The 15,754-nt window shown below is 67.5% G+C and overlaps 7 non-coding genes across 7 annotated transcripts; all 7 read right to left on the bottom strand.

The window, feature by feature from the left end:
- Positions 1 to 401: 401 nt before the first annotated feature.
- Positions 402 to 520, bottom strand: LOC141412432 (5S ribosomal RNA). Its single transcript, XR_012437272.1, has one exon. It is a non-coding gene; the product is annotated as a 5S ribosomal RNA (ribosomal RNA).
- Positions 521 to 2,664: 2,144 nt separating this feature from the next.
- On the bottom strand, positions 2,665 to 2,783 carry LOC141412796 (5S ribosomal RNA). The gene has a single exon (XR_012437638.1). It is a non-coding gene; the product is annotated as a 5S ribosomal RNA (ribosomal RNA).
- Positions 2,784 to 4,928: 2,145 nt separating this feature from the next.
- LOC141412270 (5S ribosomal RNA) lies at positions 4,929 to 5,047 on the bottom strand. Its single transcript, XR_012437109.1, has one exon. It is a non-coding gene; the product is annotated as a 5S ribosomal RNA (ribosomal RNA).
- Positions 5,048 to 7,188: 2,141 nt separating this feature from the next.
- Positions 7,189 to 7,307, bottom strand: LOC141412272 (5S ribosomal RNA). The gene has a single exon (XR_012437111.1). It is a non-coding gene; the product is annotated as a 5S ribosomal RNA (ribosomal RNA).
- A 2,150-nt stretch (positions 7,308 to 9,457) lies between these two features.
- On the bottom strand, positions 9,458 to 9,576 carry LOC141412433 (5S ribosomal RNA). The gene has a single exon (XR_012437273.1). It is a non-coding gene; the product is annotated as a 5S ribosomal RNA (ribosomal RNA).
- A 2,146-nt stretch (positions 9,577 to 11,722) lies between these two features.
- On the bottom strand, positions 11,723 to 11,841 carry LOC141412797 (5S ribosomal RNA). The gene has a single exon (XR_012437639.1). It is a non-coding gene; the product is annotated as a 5S ribosomal RNA (ribosomal RNA).
- Positions 11,842 to 13,986: 2,145 nt separating this feature from the next.
- Positions 13,987 to 14,105, bottom strand: LOC141412273 (5S ribosomal RNA). The gene has a single exon (XR_012437112.1). It is a non-coding gene; the product is annotated as a 5S ribosomal RNA (ribosomal RNA).
- Positions 14,106 to 15,754: the final 1,649 nt, after the last annotated feature.

Here is a 15,754-nt window from a genome sequence, read left to right on the forward strand (position 1 = left end):
CCCAGTGCACCACCTTGTGGCGAGCCCAGGTGTGGCGCGTCCCGCTGTGGGGCCCGCTGGGGTGCAGGACCCACTTTCTCATGGCTTCCGCACGTCCCTCCCCACCCGCCTGGAGGGCAGTTGGGGAGCGGTCCCCAACGTGGCCTGGGACCAACCTCGCTGGTGACCCGTGTCGTGGGCGCGTGCCCCAGGAGAGTGTGGGGAGGGGAGAGGATTCGGGGATGTAGCTGTGAGGATTCGGTGTGCGTGGGTCTGGCGGGTGGCCCGGACGGGGTCGGGGTCGTGGTCACGGTGGGTCGTTGTGGTGGTGGTGTTGGTGGTGCTGGGGGTGGTGGTGGTGGTGGGGGGGTGGTGGCGAAGTCCCCGAAGACAAAAGGAGCAGCGAGGGAGGGAGGAGCAAAAGCCTACAGCACCCGGTATTCCCAGGCGGTCCCCCATCCAAGTACTAACCAGGCCCGACCCTGCTTAGCTTCCGAGATCAGACGAGATCGGGCGCGTTCAGGGTGGTATGGCCGTAGACGCTAGCCGCTGCCTCCGGGAGCCCCAAGAGCCTGCCGAGGGCCCCGGCGTGCGTCTCCACGCTGCTCTCCTGGCACGGCTGGGAGTCCGGGTGGGGGCTGGCAGCCCGGGGCCAGCGGCCAGAGGCCCCGCGCGCCTGCTCGGGCAGCCGGTCTCGCCCAGGTGGCCGCTGGGTGGCTTTCTTCCCGAGGTGTCCTGCTGCCAGGACGAGGGTCAAGTTTTCTCGGGGGAAAATTTCTCAGTGCTCTCGGGCGCTTGTTCTTCTGGGAATGTCCACTGCTGTGGCCAAGGCGGGGGACGCACAGCTCGGGCCAGGGCAAGCAGCCGCCCTCCTCCGTCGCCTCCTGGAGCCGTATCCTTGGGTGGGTGCGTGGCTCCCAGCGGAGGTCTCGGGGACCCTTCCGGTCCTCTTCGTCCGGAAAGCGCCACTGCCCCTCCAGCCCATCAGGAAAACGGCAGCCGCGCCCTTCGCCGACCCGCTCCGCCCTCCTCCACACTCAGGGCCTGGGGCTGCGGGGCTGAATCGTGAGGCTTTCCAGCCCAGGACTTCACCTCTGGCCCCTTTCACACCCGGGATCTTGGGAAGAAGAAACAAAACCAAACACAGCCAAAGCCATCTCCTCCGACCCGGGGCCCCTCCACATCCCTTCCGATCCCGGGTTCCTGCCGGCCTCCCGGGGCGTTTCTCCCAGGCAGGCCTTCGCGGCCACTACACGGGGCTGAGCACTCGAGTCCTCGGGCGTCACGGGGCCCGCGGCCACGCCAAGCACGCACGACTCCCGGGTCTCGTCTGCTCCTGGGTGCCCTGGGCCTCTTCCCTGTGCCGCTGCTGGGTCTTGTGCCCCTGCTTGGCCTCCTTCAGACCCGACCCCGTGCTACGCGGCCACGTGCTACAGGATCGTGCCAGCAGAACTGGCCCTGGCTGAGCCCCGTACCCACCCTCCTGCCATCCCTGGCCCTGCTAGCAAATGGCAGAGATCCTCTGGCCTCCGAGCCCAGACAAAAATCCTGATGCAGTTGGCCGAGGGGCCGCAAACCAAGGCTTCGCTTGTTCCCGCTCAGGCCCCAGCCATACCCTCTTGTCCTTCGGCTGCTCGTGTGTGGGGTGGGGGAGAGGAGGGTGCGTCCCCGTGCGTGCGTGCGTGGTCTGGGTGTCTCTGCGTGGTGTGTGTGTGTGTGTGTGTGTGTGTTAGATGCCGTGCCTGGTGTAGGTGGGGAAGAGCAAGCCCTCACGCACAGAGCCCCATCACACACTGGGGCCGGGCCGAGGGGGTCAATCTGCTCGGCCTGATTGCGTTGGGCATACATTGCAGAAGGTGGGTTTTCCAAGGCGGAGCAGAGGGTCCCGGCACCTGAGGTTGTCCACGGGGAGAATGTCTGTTCCACGGGGGCAAGCGGTCCCTTCCGTCGTGCCCAAGCCCATGTGACCCCGAAGGCCAGGTGGCCCCGGTCCTTGAGCTGACTGAGGAGTGCTTTGAGACCCGGAGGGTGGCACAGGCGACTGGGCGCCAGCGGCGGCCCTCCCTCCCTTTGAGCGGGACTGGGAGCTGCCGCTGGCATCCGGAGCTCTGGCGGCCTGCGCCCTCTGTCCCTGTGACCGCAGGCTCTGCCGTGGGAGGCGGGATCCCACGTAGAGGTCCCGCGCTGGCTGCCCTGTCTTGGGTTGAGCGACGGAGCGCGACGTGGAGCAGCACCCGACTGAGGCTCCCTGCTTCTCTGTCCCCTGGCGTCTTGCCCTGGACCCAGTGCACCACCTTGTGGCGAGCCCAGGTGTGGCGCGTCCCGCTGTGGGGCCCGCTGGGGTGCAGGACCCACTTTCTCATGGCTTCCGCACGTCCCTCCCCGCCCGCCTGGAGGGCAGTTGGGGAGCGGTCCCCAACGTGGCCTGGGACCAACCTCGCTGGTGACCCGTGTCGCGGGCGCGCGCCCCAGGAGAGTGTGGGGAGGGGAGAGGCTTCGGGGACGTAGCTGTGAGGATTCGGTGTGCGTGGGTCTGGCGGGTGGCCCGGACGGGGTCGGGGTCGTGGTCACGGTGGGTCGTTGTGGTGGTGGTGGTGGTGGTGGTGCTGGGGGTGGTGGTGGTGGTGGGGGGGTGGTGGCGAAGTCCCCGAAGACAAAAGGAGCAGCGAGGGAGGGAGGAGCAAAAGCCTACAGCACCCGGTATTCCCAGGCGGTCCCCCATCCAAGTACTAACCACGCCCGACCCTGCTTAGCTTCCGAGATCAGACGAGATCGGGCGCGTTCAGGGTGGTATGGCCGTAGACGCTAGCCGCCGCCTCCGGGAGCCCCAAGAGCCTGCCGAGGGCCCCGGCGTGCATCTCCACGCTGCTCTCTTGGCAAGGCTGGGAGTCCGGGTGGGGGCTGGCAGCCCGGGGCCAGCGGCCAGAGGCCCCGCGCGCCTGCTCGGGCAGCCGGTCTCGCCCAGGTGGCCGCTGGGTGGCTTTCTTCCCGAGGTGTCCTGCTGCCAGGACGAGGGTCAAGTTTTCTCGGGGGAAAATTTCTCAGTGCTCTCGGGCGCTTGTTCTTCTGGGAATGTCCACTGCTGTGGCCAAGGCGGGGGACGCACAGCTCGGGCCAGGGCAAGCAGCCGCCCTCCTCCGTCGCCTCCTGGAGCCGTATCCTTGGGAGGGTGCGTGGCTCCCAGCGGAGGTCTCGGGGACCCTTCCGGTCCTCTTCGTCCGGAAAGCGCCACTGCCCCTCCAGCCCATCAGGAAAACGGCAGCCGCGCCCTTCGCCGACCCGCTCCGCCCTCCTCCACACTCAGGGCCTGGGGCTGCGGGGCTGAATCGTGAGGCTTTCCAGCCCAGGACTTCACCTCTGGCCCCTTTCACACCCGGAATCTTGGGAAGAAGAAACAAAACCAAACACAGCCAAAGCCATCTCCTCCGACCCGGGGCCCCTCCACATCCCTTCCGATCCCGGGTTCCTGCCGGCCTCCCGGGGCGTTTCTCCCAGGCAGGCCTTCGCGGCCACTACACGGGGCTGAGCACTCGAGTCCTCGGGCGTCACGGGGCCCGCGGCCACGCCAAGCACGCATGACTCCCGGGTCTCGTCTGCTCCTGGGTGCCCTGGGCCTCTTCCCTGTGCCGCTGCTGGGTCTTGTGCCCCTGCTTGGCCTCCTTCAGACCCGGCCCCGTGCTACGCGGCCACGTGCTACAGGATCGTGCCAGCAGAACTGGCCCTGGCTGAGCCCCGTACCCACCCTCCTGCCATCCCTGGCCCTGCTAGCAAATGGCAGAGATCCTCTGGCCTCCGAGCCCAGACAAAAATCCTGATGCAGTTGGCCGAGGGGCCGCAAACCAAGGCTTCGCTTGTTCCCGCTCAGGCCCCAGCCATACCCTGTTGTCCTTCGGCTGCTAGTGTGTGGGGTGGGGGAGAGGAGGGTGCGTCCCCGTGCGTGCGTGCGTGGTCTGGGTGTCTCTGCGTGGTGTGTGTGTGTGTGTGTGTGTGTGTTAGATGCCGTGCCTGGTGTAGGTGGGCAAGAGCAAGCCCTCACGCACAGAGCCCCATCACACACTGGGGCCGGGCCGAGGGGGTCAATCTGCTCGGCCTGATTGCGTTGGGCATACATTGCAGAAGGTGGGTTTTCCAAGGCGGAGCAGAGGGTCCCGGCACCTGAGGTTGTCCACGGGGAGAATGTCTGTTCCACGGGGGCAAGCGTTCCCTTCCGTCGTGCCCAAGCCCATGTGACCCCGAAGGCCAGGTGGCTCCGGTCCTTGAGCTGACTGAGGAGTGCTTTGAGACCCGGAGGGTGGCACAGGCGACTGGGCGCCAGCGGCGGCCCTCCCTCCCTTTGAGCGGGACTGGGAGCTGCCGTTGGCATCCGGAGCTCTGGCGGCCTGCGCCCTCTGTCCCTGTGACCGCAGGCTCTGCCGTGGGAGGCGGGATCCCACGTAGAGGTCCCGCGCTAGCTGCCCTGTCTTGGGTTGAGCGACGGAGCGCGACGTGGAGCAGCACCCGACTGAGGCTCCCTGCTTCTATGTCCCCTGGCGTCTTGCCCTGGACCCAGTGCACCACCTTGTGGCGAGCCCAGGTGTGGCGCGTCCCGCTGTGGGGCCCGCTGGGGTGCAGGACCCACTTTCTCATGGCTTCCGCACGTCCCTCCCCGCCCGCCTGGAGGGCAGTTGGGGAGCGGTCCCCAACGTGGCCTGGGACCAACCTCGCTGGTGACCCGTGTCGCGGGCGCGCGCCCCAGGAGAGTGTGGGGAGGGGAGAGGATTCGGGGACGTAGCTGTGAGGATTCGGTGTGCGTGGGTCTGGCGGGTGGCCCGGACGGGGTCGGGGTCGTGGTCACGGTGGGTCGTTGTGGTGGTGGTGGTGGTGGTGGTGCTGGGGGTGGTGGTGGTGGTGGGGGGGGTGGTGGCGAAGTCCCCGAAGACAAAAGGAGCAGCGAGGGAGGGAGGAGCAAAAGCCTACAGCACCCGGTATTCCCAGGCGGTCTCCCATCCAAGTACTAACCAGGCCCGACCCTGCTTAGCTTCCGAGATCAGACGAGATCGGGCGCGTTCAGGGTGGTATGGCCGTAGACGCTCGCCGCCGCCTACGGGAGCCCCAAGAGCCTGCCGAGGGCCCCGGCGTGCGTCTCCACGCTGCTCTCCTGGCACGGCTGGGAGTCCGGGTGGGGGCTGGCAGCCCGGGGCCAGCGGCCAGAGGCCCCGCGCGATTGCTCGGGCAGCCGGTCTCGCCCAGGTGGCCGCTGGGTGGCTTTCTTCCCGAGGTGTCCTGCTGCCAGGACGAGGGTCAAGTTTTCTCGGGGGAAAATTTCTCAGTGCTCTCGGGCGCTTGTTCTTCTGGGAATGTCCACTGCTGTGGCCAAGGCGGGGGACGCACAGCTCGGGCCAGGGCAAGCAGCCGCCCTCCTCCGTCGCCTCCTGGAGCCGTATCCTTGGGTGGGTGCGTGGCTCCCAGCGGAGGTCTCGGGGACCCTTCCGGCCCTCTTCGTCCGGAAAGCGCCACTGCCCCTCCAGCCCATCAGGAAAACGGCAGCCGCGCCCTTCGCCGACCCGCTCCGCCCTCCTCCACACTCAGGGCCTGGGGCTGCGGGGCTGAATCGTGAGGCTTTCCAGCCCAGGACTTCACCTCTGGCCCCTTTCACACCCGGGATCTTGGGAAGAAGAAACAAAACCAAACACAGCCAAAGCCATCTCCTCCGACCCGGGGCCCCTCCACATCCCTTCCGATCCCGGGTTCCTGCCGGCCTCCCGGGGCGTTTCTCCCAGGCAGGCCTTCGCGGCCACTACACGGGGCTGAGAACTCGAGTCCTCGGGCGTCACGGGGCCCGCGGCCACGCCAAGCACGCACGACTCCCGGGTCTCGTCTGCTCCTGGGTGCCCTGGGCCTCTTCCCTGTGCCGCTGCTGGGTCTTGTGCCCCTGCTTGGCCTCCTTCAGACCCGACCACGTGCTACGCGGCCACGTGCTACAGGATCGTGCCAGCAGAACTGGCCCTGGCTGAGCCCCGTACCCACCCTCCTGCCATCCCTGGCCCTGCTAGCAAATGGCAGAGATCCTCTGGCCTCCGAGCCCAGACAAAAATCCTGATGCAGTTGGCCGAGGGGCCGCAAACCAAGGCTTCGCTTGTTCCCGCTCAGGCCCCAGCCATACCCTCTTGTCCTTCGGCTGCTAGTGTGTGGGGTGGGGGAGAGGAGGGTGCGTCCCCGTGCGTGCGTGCGTGGTCTGGGTGTCTCTGCGTGGTGTGTGTGTGTGTGTGTGTGTGTGTTAGATGCCGTGCCTGGTGTAGGTGGGGAAGAGCAAGCCCTCACGCACAGAGCCCCATCACACACTGGGGCCGGGCCGAGGGGGTCAATCTGCTCGGCCTGATTGCGTTGGGCATACATTGCAGAAGGTGGGTTTTCCAAGGCGGAGCAGAGGGTCCCGGCACCTGAGGTTGTCCACGGGGAGAATGTCTGTTCCACGGGGGCAAGCGGTCCATTCCGTCGTGCCCAAGCCCATGTGACCCCGAAGGCCAGGTGGCCCCGGTCCTTGAGCTGACTGAGGAGTGCTTTGAGACCCGGAGGGTGGCACAGGCGACTGGGCGCCAGCGGCGGCCCTCCCTCCCTTTGAGCGGGACTGGGAGCTGCCGCTGGCATCCGGAGCTCTGGCGGCCTGCGCCCTCTGTCCCTGTGACCGCAGGCTCTGCCGTGGGAGGCGGGATCCCACGTAGAGGTCGCGCGCTGGCTGCCCTGTCTTGGGTTGAGCGACGGAGCGCGACGTGGAGCAGCACCCGACTGAGGCTCCCTGCTTCTCTGTCCCCTGGCGTCTTGCCCTGGACCCAGTGCACCACCTTGTGGCGAGCCCAGGTGTGGCGCGTCCCGCTGTGGGGCCCGCTGGGGTGCAGGACCCACTTTCTCATGGCTTCCGCACGTCCCTCCCCGCCCGCCTGGAGGGCAGTTGGGGAGCGGTCCCCAACGTGGCCTGGGACCAACCTCGCTGGTGACCCGTGTCGTGGGCGCGTGCCCCAGGAGAGTGTGGGGAGGGGAGAGGATTCGGGGACGTAGCTGTGAGGATTCGGTGTGCGTGGGTCTGGCGGGTGGCCCGGACGGGGTCGGGGTCGTGGTCACGGTGGGTCGTTGTGGTGGTGGTGGTGGTGGTGCTGGGGGTGGTGGTGGTGGGGTGGGGGTGGTGGCGAAGTCCCCGAAGACAAAAGGAGCAGCGAGGGAGGGAGGAGCAAAAGCCTACAGCACCCGGTATTCCCAGGCGGTCTCCCATCCAAGTACTAACCAGGCCCGACCCTGCTTAGCTTCCGAGATCAGACGAGATCGGGCGCGTTCAGGGTGGTATGGCCGTAGACGCTAGCCGCCGCCTCCGGGAGCCCCAAGAGCCTGCCGAGGGCCCCGGCGTGCGTCTCCACGCTGCTCTCCTGGCACGGCTGGGAGTCCGGGTGGGGGCTGGCAGCCCGGGGCCAGCGGCCAGAGGCCCCGCGCGCCTGCTCGGGCAGCCGGTCTCGCCCAGGTGGCCGCTGGGTGGCTTTCTTCCCGAGGTGTCCTGCTGCCAGGACGAGGGTCAAGTTTTCTCGGGGGAAAATTTCTCAGTGCTCTCGGGCGCTTGTTCTTCTGGGAATGTCCACTGCTGTGGCCAAGGCGGGGGACGCACAGCTCGGGCCAGGGCAAGCAGCCGCCCTCCTCCGTCGCCTCCTGGAGCCGTATCCTTGGGTGGGTGCGTGGCTCCCAGCGGAGGTCTCGGGGACCCTTCAGGTCCTCTTCGTCCGGAAAGCGCCACTGCCCCTCCAGCCCATCAGGAAAACGGCAGCCGCGCCCTTCGCCGACCCGCTCCGCCCTCCTCCACACTCAGGGCCTGGGGCTGCGGGGCTGAATCGTGAGGCTTTCCAGCCCAGGACTTCACCTCTGGCCCCTTTCACACCCGGGATCTTGGGAAGAAGAAACAAAACCAAACACAGCCAAAGCCATCTCCTCCGACCCGGGGCCCCTCCACATCCCTTCCGATCCCGGGTTCCTGCCGGCCTCCCGGGGCGTTTCTCCCAGGCAGGCCTTCGCGGCCACTACACGGGGCTGAGCACTCGAGTCCTCGGGCGTCACGGGGCCCGCGGCCACGCCAAGCACGCACGACTCCCGGGTCTCGTCTGCTCCTGGGTGCCCTGGGCCTCTTCCCTGTGCCGCTGCTGGGTCTTGTGCCCCTGCTTGGCCTCCTTCAGACCCGGCCCCGTGCTACGCGGCAACGTGCTACAGGATCGTGCCAGCAGAACTGGCCCTGGCTGAGCCCCGTACCCACCCTCCTGCCATCCCTGGCCCTGCTAGCAAATGGCAGAGATCCTCTGGCCTCCGAGCCCAGACAAAAATCCTGATGCAGTTGGCCGAGGGGCCGCAAACCAAGGCTTCGCTTGTTCCCGCTCAGGCCCCAGCCATACCCTCTTGTCCTTCGGCTGCTCTTGTGTGGGGTGGGGGAGAGGAGGGTGCGTCCCCGTGCGTGCGTGCGTGGTCTGGGTGTCTCTGCGTGGTGTGTGTGTGTGTGTGTGCGTGTGTTAGATGCCGTGCCTGGTGTAGGTGGGGAAGAGCAAGCCCTCACGCACAGAGCCCCATCACACACTGGGGCCGGGCCGAGGGGGTCAATCTGCTCGGCCTGATTTCTTTGGGCATACATTGCAGAAGGTGGGTTTTTCAAGGCGGAGCAGAGGGTCCCGGCACCTGAGGTTGTCCACGGGGAGAATGTCTGTTCCACGGGGACAAGCGGTCCCTTCCGTCGTGCCCAAGCCCATGTGAACCCGAAGGCCAGGTGGCCCCGGTCCTTGAGCTGACTGAGGAGTGCTTTGAGACCCGGAGGGTGGCACAGGCGACTGGGCGCCAGCGGCGGCCCTCCCTCCCTTTGAGCGGGACTGGGAGCTGCCGCTGGCATCCGGAGCTCTGGCGGCCTGCGCCCTCTGTCCCTGTGACCGCAGGCTCTGCCGTGGGAGGCGGGATCCCACGTAGAGGTCCCGCGCTGGCTGCCCTGTCTTGGGTTGAGTGACGGAGCGCGACGTGGAGCAGCACCCGACTGAGGCTCCCTGCTTCTCTGTCCCCTGGCGTCTTGCCCTGGACCCAGTGCACCACCTTGTGGCGAGCCCAGGTGTGGCGCGTCCCGCTGTGGGGCCCGCTGGGGTGCAGGACCCACTTTCTCATGGCTTCCGCACGTCCCTCCCCGCCCGCCTGGAGGGCAGTTGGGGAGCGGTCCCCAACGTGGCCTGGGACCAACCTCGCTGGTGACCCGTGTCGCGGGCGTGCGCCCCAGGAGAGTGTGGGGAGGGGAGAGGATTCGGGGACGTAGCTGTGAGGATTCGGTGTGCGTGGGTCTGGCGGGTGGCCCGGACGGGGTCGGGGTCGTGGTCACGGTGGGTCGTTGTGGTGGTGGTGGTGGTGGTGGTGGTGGTGCTGGGGGTGGTGGTGGTGGGGGGGGGGTGGTGGCGAAGTCCCCGAAGACAAAAGGAGCAGCGAGGGAGGGAGGAGCAAAAGCCTACAGCACCCGGTATTCCCAGGCGGTCCCCCATCCAAGTACTAACCAGGCCCGACCCTGCTTAGCTTCCGAGATCAGACGAGATCGGGCGCGTTCAGGGTGGTATGGCCGTAGACGCTAGCCGCCGCCTCCAGGAGCCCCAAGAGCCTGCCGAGGGCCCCGGCGTGCATCTCCACGCTGCTCTCTTGGCACGGCTGGGAGTCCGAGTGGGGGCTGGCAGCCCGGGGCCAGCGGCCAGAGGCCCCGCGCGCCTGCTCGGGCAGCCGGTCTCGCCCAGGTGGCCGCTGGGTGGCTTTCTTCCCGAGGTGTCCTGCTGCCAGGACGAGGGTCAAGTTTTCTCGGGGGAAAATTTCTCAGTGCTCTCGGGCGCTTGTTCTTCTGGGAATGTCCACTGCTGTGGCCAAGGCGGGGGACGCACAACTCGGTCCAGGGCAAGCAGCCGCCCTCCTCCGTCGCCTCCTGGAGCCGTATCCTTGGGTGGGTGCGTGGCTCCCAGCGGAGGTCTCGGGGACCCTTCCGGCCCTCTTCGTCCGGAAAGCGCCACTGCCCCTCCAGCCCATCAGGAAAACGGCAGCCGCGCCCTTCGCCGACCCGCTCCGCCCTCCTCCACACTCAGGGCCTGGGGCTGCGGGGCTGAATCGTGAGGCTTTCCAGCCCAGGACTTCACCTCTGGCCCCTTTCACACCCGGGATGTTGGGAAGAAGAAACAAAACCAAACACAGCCAAAGCCATCTCCTCCGACCCGGGGCCCCTCCACATCCCTTCCGATCCCGGGTTCCTGCCGGCCTCCCGGGGCGTTTCTCCCAGGCAGGCCTTCGCGGCCACTACACGGGACTGAGCACTCGAGTCCTCGGGCGTCACGGGGCCCGCGGCCACCCCAAGCACGCACGACTCCCGGGTCTCGTCTGCTCCTGGGTGCCCTGGGCCTCTTCCCTGTGCCGCTGCTGGGTCTTGTGCCCCTGCTTGGCCTCCTTCAGACCCGGCCCCGTGCTACGCGGCCACGTGCTACAGGATCGTGCCAGCAGAACTGGCCCTGGCTGAGCCCCGTACCCACCCTCCTGCCATCCCTGGCCCTGCTAGCAAATGGCAGAGATCCTCTGGCCTCCGAGCCCAGACAAAAATCCTGATGCAGTTGGCCGAGGGGCCGCAAACCAAGGCTTCGCTTGTTCCCGCTCAGGCCCCAGCCATACCCTCTTGTCCTTCGGCTGCTCGTGTGTGGGGTGGGGGAGAGGAGGGTGCGTCCCCGTGCGTGCGTGCATGGTCTGGGTGTCTCTGCGTCGTGTGTGTGTGTGTGTGTGTGTGTGTGTTAGATGCCGTGCCTGGTGTAGGTGGGGAAGAGCAAGCCCTCACGCACAGAGCCCCATCACACACTGGGGCCGGGCCGAGGGGGTCAATCTGCTCGGCCTGATTGCGTTGGGCATACATTGCAGAAGGTGGGTTTTCCAAGGCGGAGCAGAGGGTCCCGGCACCTGAGGTTGTCCACGGGGAGAATGTCTGTTCCACGGGGGCAAGCGGTCCCTTCCGTCGTGCCCAAGCCCATGTGACCCCGAAGGCCAGGTGGCCCCGGTCCTTGAGCTGACTGAGGAGTGCTTTGAGACCCGGAGGGTGGCACAGGCGACTGGGCGCCAGCGGCGGCCCTCCCTCCCTTTGAGCGGGACTGGGAGCTGCCGCTGGCATCCGGAGCTCTGGCGGCCTGCGCCCTCTGTCCCTGTGACCGCAGGCTCTGCCGTGGGAGGCGGGATCCCACGTAGAGGTCCCGCGCTGGCTGCCCTGTCTTGGGTTGAGCGACGGAGCGCGACGTGGAGCAGCACCCGACTGAGGCTCCCTGCTTCTCTGTCCCCTGGCGTCTTGCCCTGGACCCAGTGCACCACCTTGTGGCGAGCCCAGGTGTGGCGCGTCCCGCTGTGGGGCCCGCTGGGGTGCAGGACCCACTTTCTCATGGCTTCCGCACGTCCCTCCCCGCCCGCCTGGAGGGCAGTTGGGGAGCGGTCCCCAACGTGGCCTGGGACCAACCTCGCTGGTGACCCGTGTCGCGGGCGCGCGCCCCAGGAGAGTGTGGGGAGGGGAGAGGCTTCGGGGACGTAGCTGTGAGGATTCGGTGTGCGTGGGTCTGGCGGGTGGCCCGGACGGGGTCGGGGTCGTGGTCACGGTGGGTCGTTGTGGTGGTGGTGGTGGTGGTGGTGCTGGGGGTGGTGGTGGTGGGGGGGGGGTGGTGGCGAAGTCCCCGAAGACAAAAGGAGCAGCGAGGGAGGGAGGAGCAAAAGCCTACAGCACCCGGTATTCCCAGGCGGTCCCCCATCCAAGTACTAACCACGCCCGACCCTGCTTAGCTTCCGAGATCAGACGAGATCGGGCGCGTTCAGGGTGGTATGGCCGTAGACGCTAGCCGCCGCCTCCGGGAGCCCCAAGAGCCTGCCGAGGGCCCCGGCGTGCATCTCCACGCTGCTCTCTTGGCAAGGCTGGGAGTCCGGGTGGGGGCTGGCAGCCCGGGGCCAGCGGCCAGAGGCCCCGCGCGCCTGCTCGGGCAGCCGGTCTCGCCCAGGTGGCCGCTGGGTGGCTTTCTTCCCGAGGTGTCCTGCTGCCAGGACGAGGGTCAAGTTTTCTCGGGGGAAAATTTCTCAGTGCTCTCGGGCGCTTGTTCTTCTGGGAATGTCCACTGCTGTGGCCAAGGCGGGGGACGCACAGCTCGGGCCAGGGCAAGCAGCCGCCCTCCTCCGTCGCCTCCTGGAGCCGTATCCTTGGGAGGGTGCGTGGCTCCCAGCGGAGGTCTCGGGGACCCTTCCGGTCCTCTTCGTCCGGAAAGCGCCACTGCCCCTCCAGCCCATCAGGAAAACGGCAGCCGCGCCCTTCGCCGACCCGCTCCGCCCTCCTCCACACTCAGGGCCTGGGGCTGCGGGGCTGAATCGTGAGGCTTTCCAGCCCAGGACTTCACCTCTGGCCCCTTTCACACCCGGAATCTTGGGAAGAAGAAACAAAACCAAACACAGCCAAAGCCATCTCCTCCGACCCGGGGCCCCTCCACATCCCTTCCGATCCCGGGTTCCTGCCGGCCTCCCGGGGCGTTTCTCCCAGGCAGGCCTTCGCGGCCACTACACGGGGCTGAGCACTCGAGTCCTCGGGCGTCACGGGGCCCGCGGCCACGCCAAGCACGCATGACTCCCGGGTCTCGTCTGCTCCTGGGTGCCCTGGGCCTCTTCCCTGTGCCGCTGCTGGGTCTTGTGCCCCTGCTTGGCCTCCTTCAGACCCGGCCCCGTGCTACGCGGCCACGTGCTACAGGATCGTGCCAGCAGAACTGGCCCTGGCTGAGCCCCGTACCCACCCTCCTGCCATCCCTGGCCCTGCTAGCAAATGGCAGAGATCCTCTGGCCTCCGAGCCCAGACAAAAATCCTGATGCAGTTGGCCGAGGGGCCGCAAACCAAGGCTTCGCTTGTTCCCGCTCAGGCCCCAGCCATACCCTGTTGTCCTTCGGCTGCTAGTGTGTGGGGTGGGGGAGAGGAGGGTGCGTCCCCGTGCGTGCGTGCGTGGTCTGGGTGTCTCTGCGTGGTGTGTGTGTGTGTGTGTGTGTGTGTTAGATGCCGTGCCTGGTGTAGGTGGGCAAGAGCAAGCCCTCACGCACAGAGCCCCATCACACACTGGGGCCGGGCCGAGGGGGTCAATCTGCTCGGCCTGATTGCGTTGGGCATACATTGCAGAAGGTGGGTTTTCCAAGGCGGAGCAGAGGGTCCCGGCACCTGAGGTTGTCCACGGGGAGAATGTCTGTTCCACGGGGGCAAGCGTTCCCTTCCGTCGTGCCCAAGCCCATGTGACCCCGAAGGCCAGGTGGCTCCGGTCCTTGAGCTGACTGAGGAGTGCTTTGAGACCCGGAGGGTGGCACAGGCGACTGGGCGCCAGCGGCGGCCCTCCCTCCCTTTGAGCGGGACTGGGAGCTGCCGCTGGCATCCGGAGCTCTGGCGGCCTGCGCCCTCTGTCCCTGTGACCGCAGGCTCTGCCGTGGGAGGCGGGATCCCACGTAGAGGTCCCGCGCTAGCTGCCCTGTCTTGGGTTGAGCGACGGAGCGCGACGTGGAGCAGCACCCGACTGAGGCTCCCTGCTTCTCTGTCCCCTGGCGTCTTGCCCTGGACCCAGTGCACCACCTTGTGGCGAGCCCAGGTGTGGCGCGTCCCGCTGTGGGGCCCGCTGGGGTGCAGGACCCACTTTCTCATGGCTTCCGCACGTCCCTCCCCGCCCGCCTGGAGGGCAGTTGGGGAGCGGTCCCCAACGTGGCCTGGGACCAACCTCGCTGGTGACCCGTGTCGCGGGCGCGCGCCCCAGGAGAGTGTGGGGAGGGGAGAGGATTCGGGGACGTAGCTGTGAGGATTCGGTGTGCGTGGGTCTGGCGGGTGGCCCGGACGGGGTCGGGGTCGTGGTCACGGTGGGTCGTTGTGGTGGTGGTGGTGGTGGTGGTGCTGGGGGTGGTGGTGGTGGTGGGGGGGGTGGTGGCGAAGTCCCCGAAGACAAAAGGAGCAGCGAGGGAGGGAGGAGCAAAAGCCTACAGCACCCGGTATTCCCAGGCGGTCTCCCATCCAAGTACTAACCAGGCCCGACCCTGCTTAGCTTCCGAGATCAGACGAGATCGGGCGCGTTCAGGGTGGTATGGCCGTAGACGCTCGCCGCCGCCTCCGGGAGCCCCAAGAGCCTGCCGAGGGCCCCGGCGTGCGTCTCCACGCTGCTCTCCTGGCACGGCTGGGAGTCCGGGTGGGGGCTGGCAGCCCGGGGCCAGCGGCCAGAGGCCCCGCGCGATTGCTCGGGCAGCCGGTCTCGCCCAGGTGGCCGCTGGGTGGCTTTCTTCCCGAGGTGTCCTGCTGCCAGGACGAGGGTCAAGTTTTCTCGGGGGAAAATTTCTCAGTGCTCTCGGGCGCTTGTTCTTCTGGGAATGTCCACTGCTGTGGCCAAGGCGGGGGACGCACAGCTCGGGCCAGGGCAAGCAGCCGCCCTCCTCCGTCGCCTCCTGGAGCCGTATCCTTGGGTGGGTGCGTGGCTCCCAGCGGAGGTCTCGGGGACCCTTCCGGCCCTCTTCGTCCGGAAAGCGCCACTGCCCCTCCAGCCCATCAGGAAAACGGCAGCCGCGCCCTTCGCCGACCCGCTCCGCCCTCCTCCACACTCAGGGCCTGGGGCTGCGGGGCTGAATCGTGAGGCTTTCCAGCCCAGGACTTCACCTCTGGCCCCTTTCACACCCGGGATCTTGGGAAGAAGAAACAAAACCAAACACAGCCAAAGCCATCTCCTCCGACCCGGGGCCCCTCCACATCCCTTCCGATCCCGGGTTCCTGCCGGCCTCCCGGGGCGTTTCTCCCAGGCAGGCCTTCGCGGCCACTACACGGGGCTGAGAACTCGAGTCCTCGGGCGTCACGGGGCCCGCGGCCACGCCAAGCACGCACGACTCCCGGGTCTCGTCTGCTCCTGGGTGCCCTGGGCCTCTTCCCTGTGCCGCTGCTGGGTCTTGTGCCCCTGCTTGGCCTCCTTCAGACCCGACCACGTGCTACGCGGCCACGTGCTACAGGATCGTGCCAGCAGAACTGGCCCTGGCTGAGCCCCGTACCCACCCTCCTGCCATCCCTGGCCCTGCTAGCAAATGGCAGAGATCCTCTGGCCTCCGAGCCCAGACAAAAATCCTGATGCAGTTGGCCGAGGGGCCGCAAACCAAGGCTTCGCTTGTTCCCGCTCAGGCCCCAGCCATACCCTCTTGTCCTTCGGCTGCTAGTGTGTGGGGTGGGGGAGAGGAGGGTGCGTCCCCGTGCGTGCGTGCGTGGTCTGGGTGTCTCTGCGTGGTGTGTGTGTGTGTGTGTGTGTGTGTTAGATGCCGTGCCTGGTGTAGGTGGGGAAGAGCAAGCCCTCACGCACAGAGCCCCATCACACACTGGGGCCGGGCCGAGGGGGTCAATCTGCTCGGCCTGATTGCGTTGGGCATACATTGCAGAAGGTGGGTTTTCAAAGGCGGAGCAGAGGGTCCCGGCACCTGAGGTTGTCCACGGGGAGAATGTCTGTTCCACGGGGGCAAGCGGTCCCTTCCGTCGTGCCCAAGCCCATGTGACCCCGAAGGCCAGGTGGCCCCGGTCCTTGAGCTGACTGAGGAGTGCTTTGAGACCCGGAGGGTGGCACAGGCGACTGGGCGCCAGCGGCGGCCCTCCCTCCCTTTGAGCGGGACGGGAAGCTGCCGCTGGCATCCCGAGCTCTGGCGGCCTGCGCCCTCTGTCCCTGTGACCGCAGGCTCTGCCGTGGGAGGCGGGATCCCACGTAGAGGTCGCGCGCTGGCT

The sequence above is a fragment of the Castor canadensis genome, chromosome 10 (genome assembly GCF_047511655.1).
Source record: "Castor canadensis chromosome 10, mCasCan1.hap1v2, whole genome shotgun sequence".
Classification (NCBI taxonomy): domain Eukaryota; kingdom Metazoa; phylum Chordata; class Mammalia; order Rodentia; family Castoridae; genus Castor; species Castor canadensis.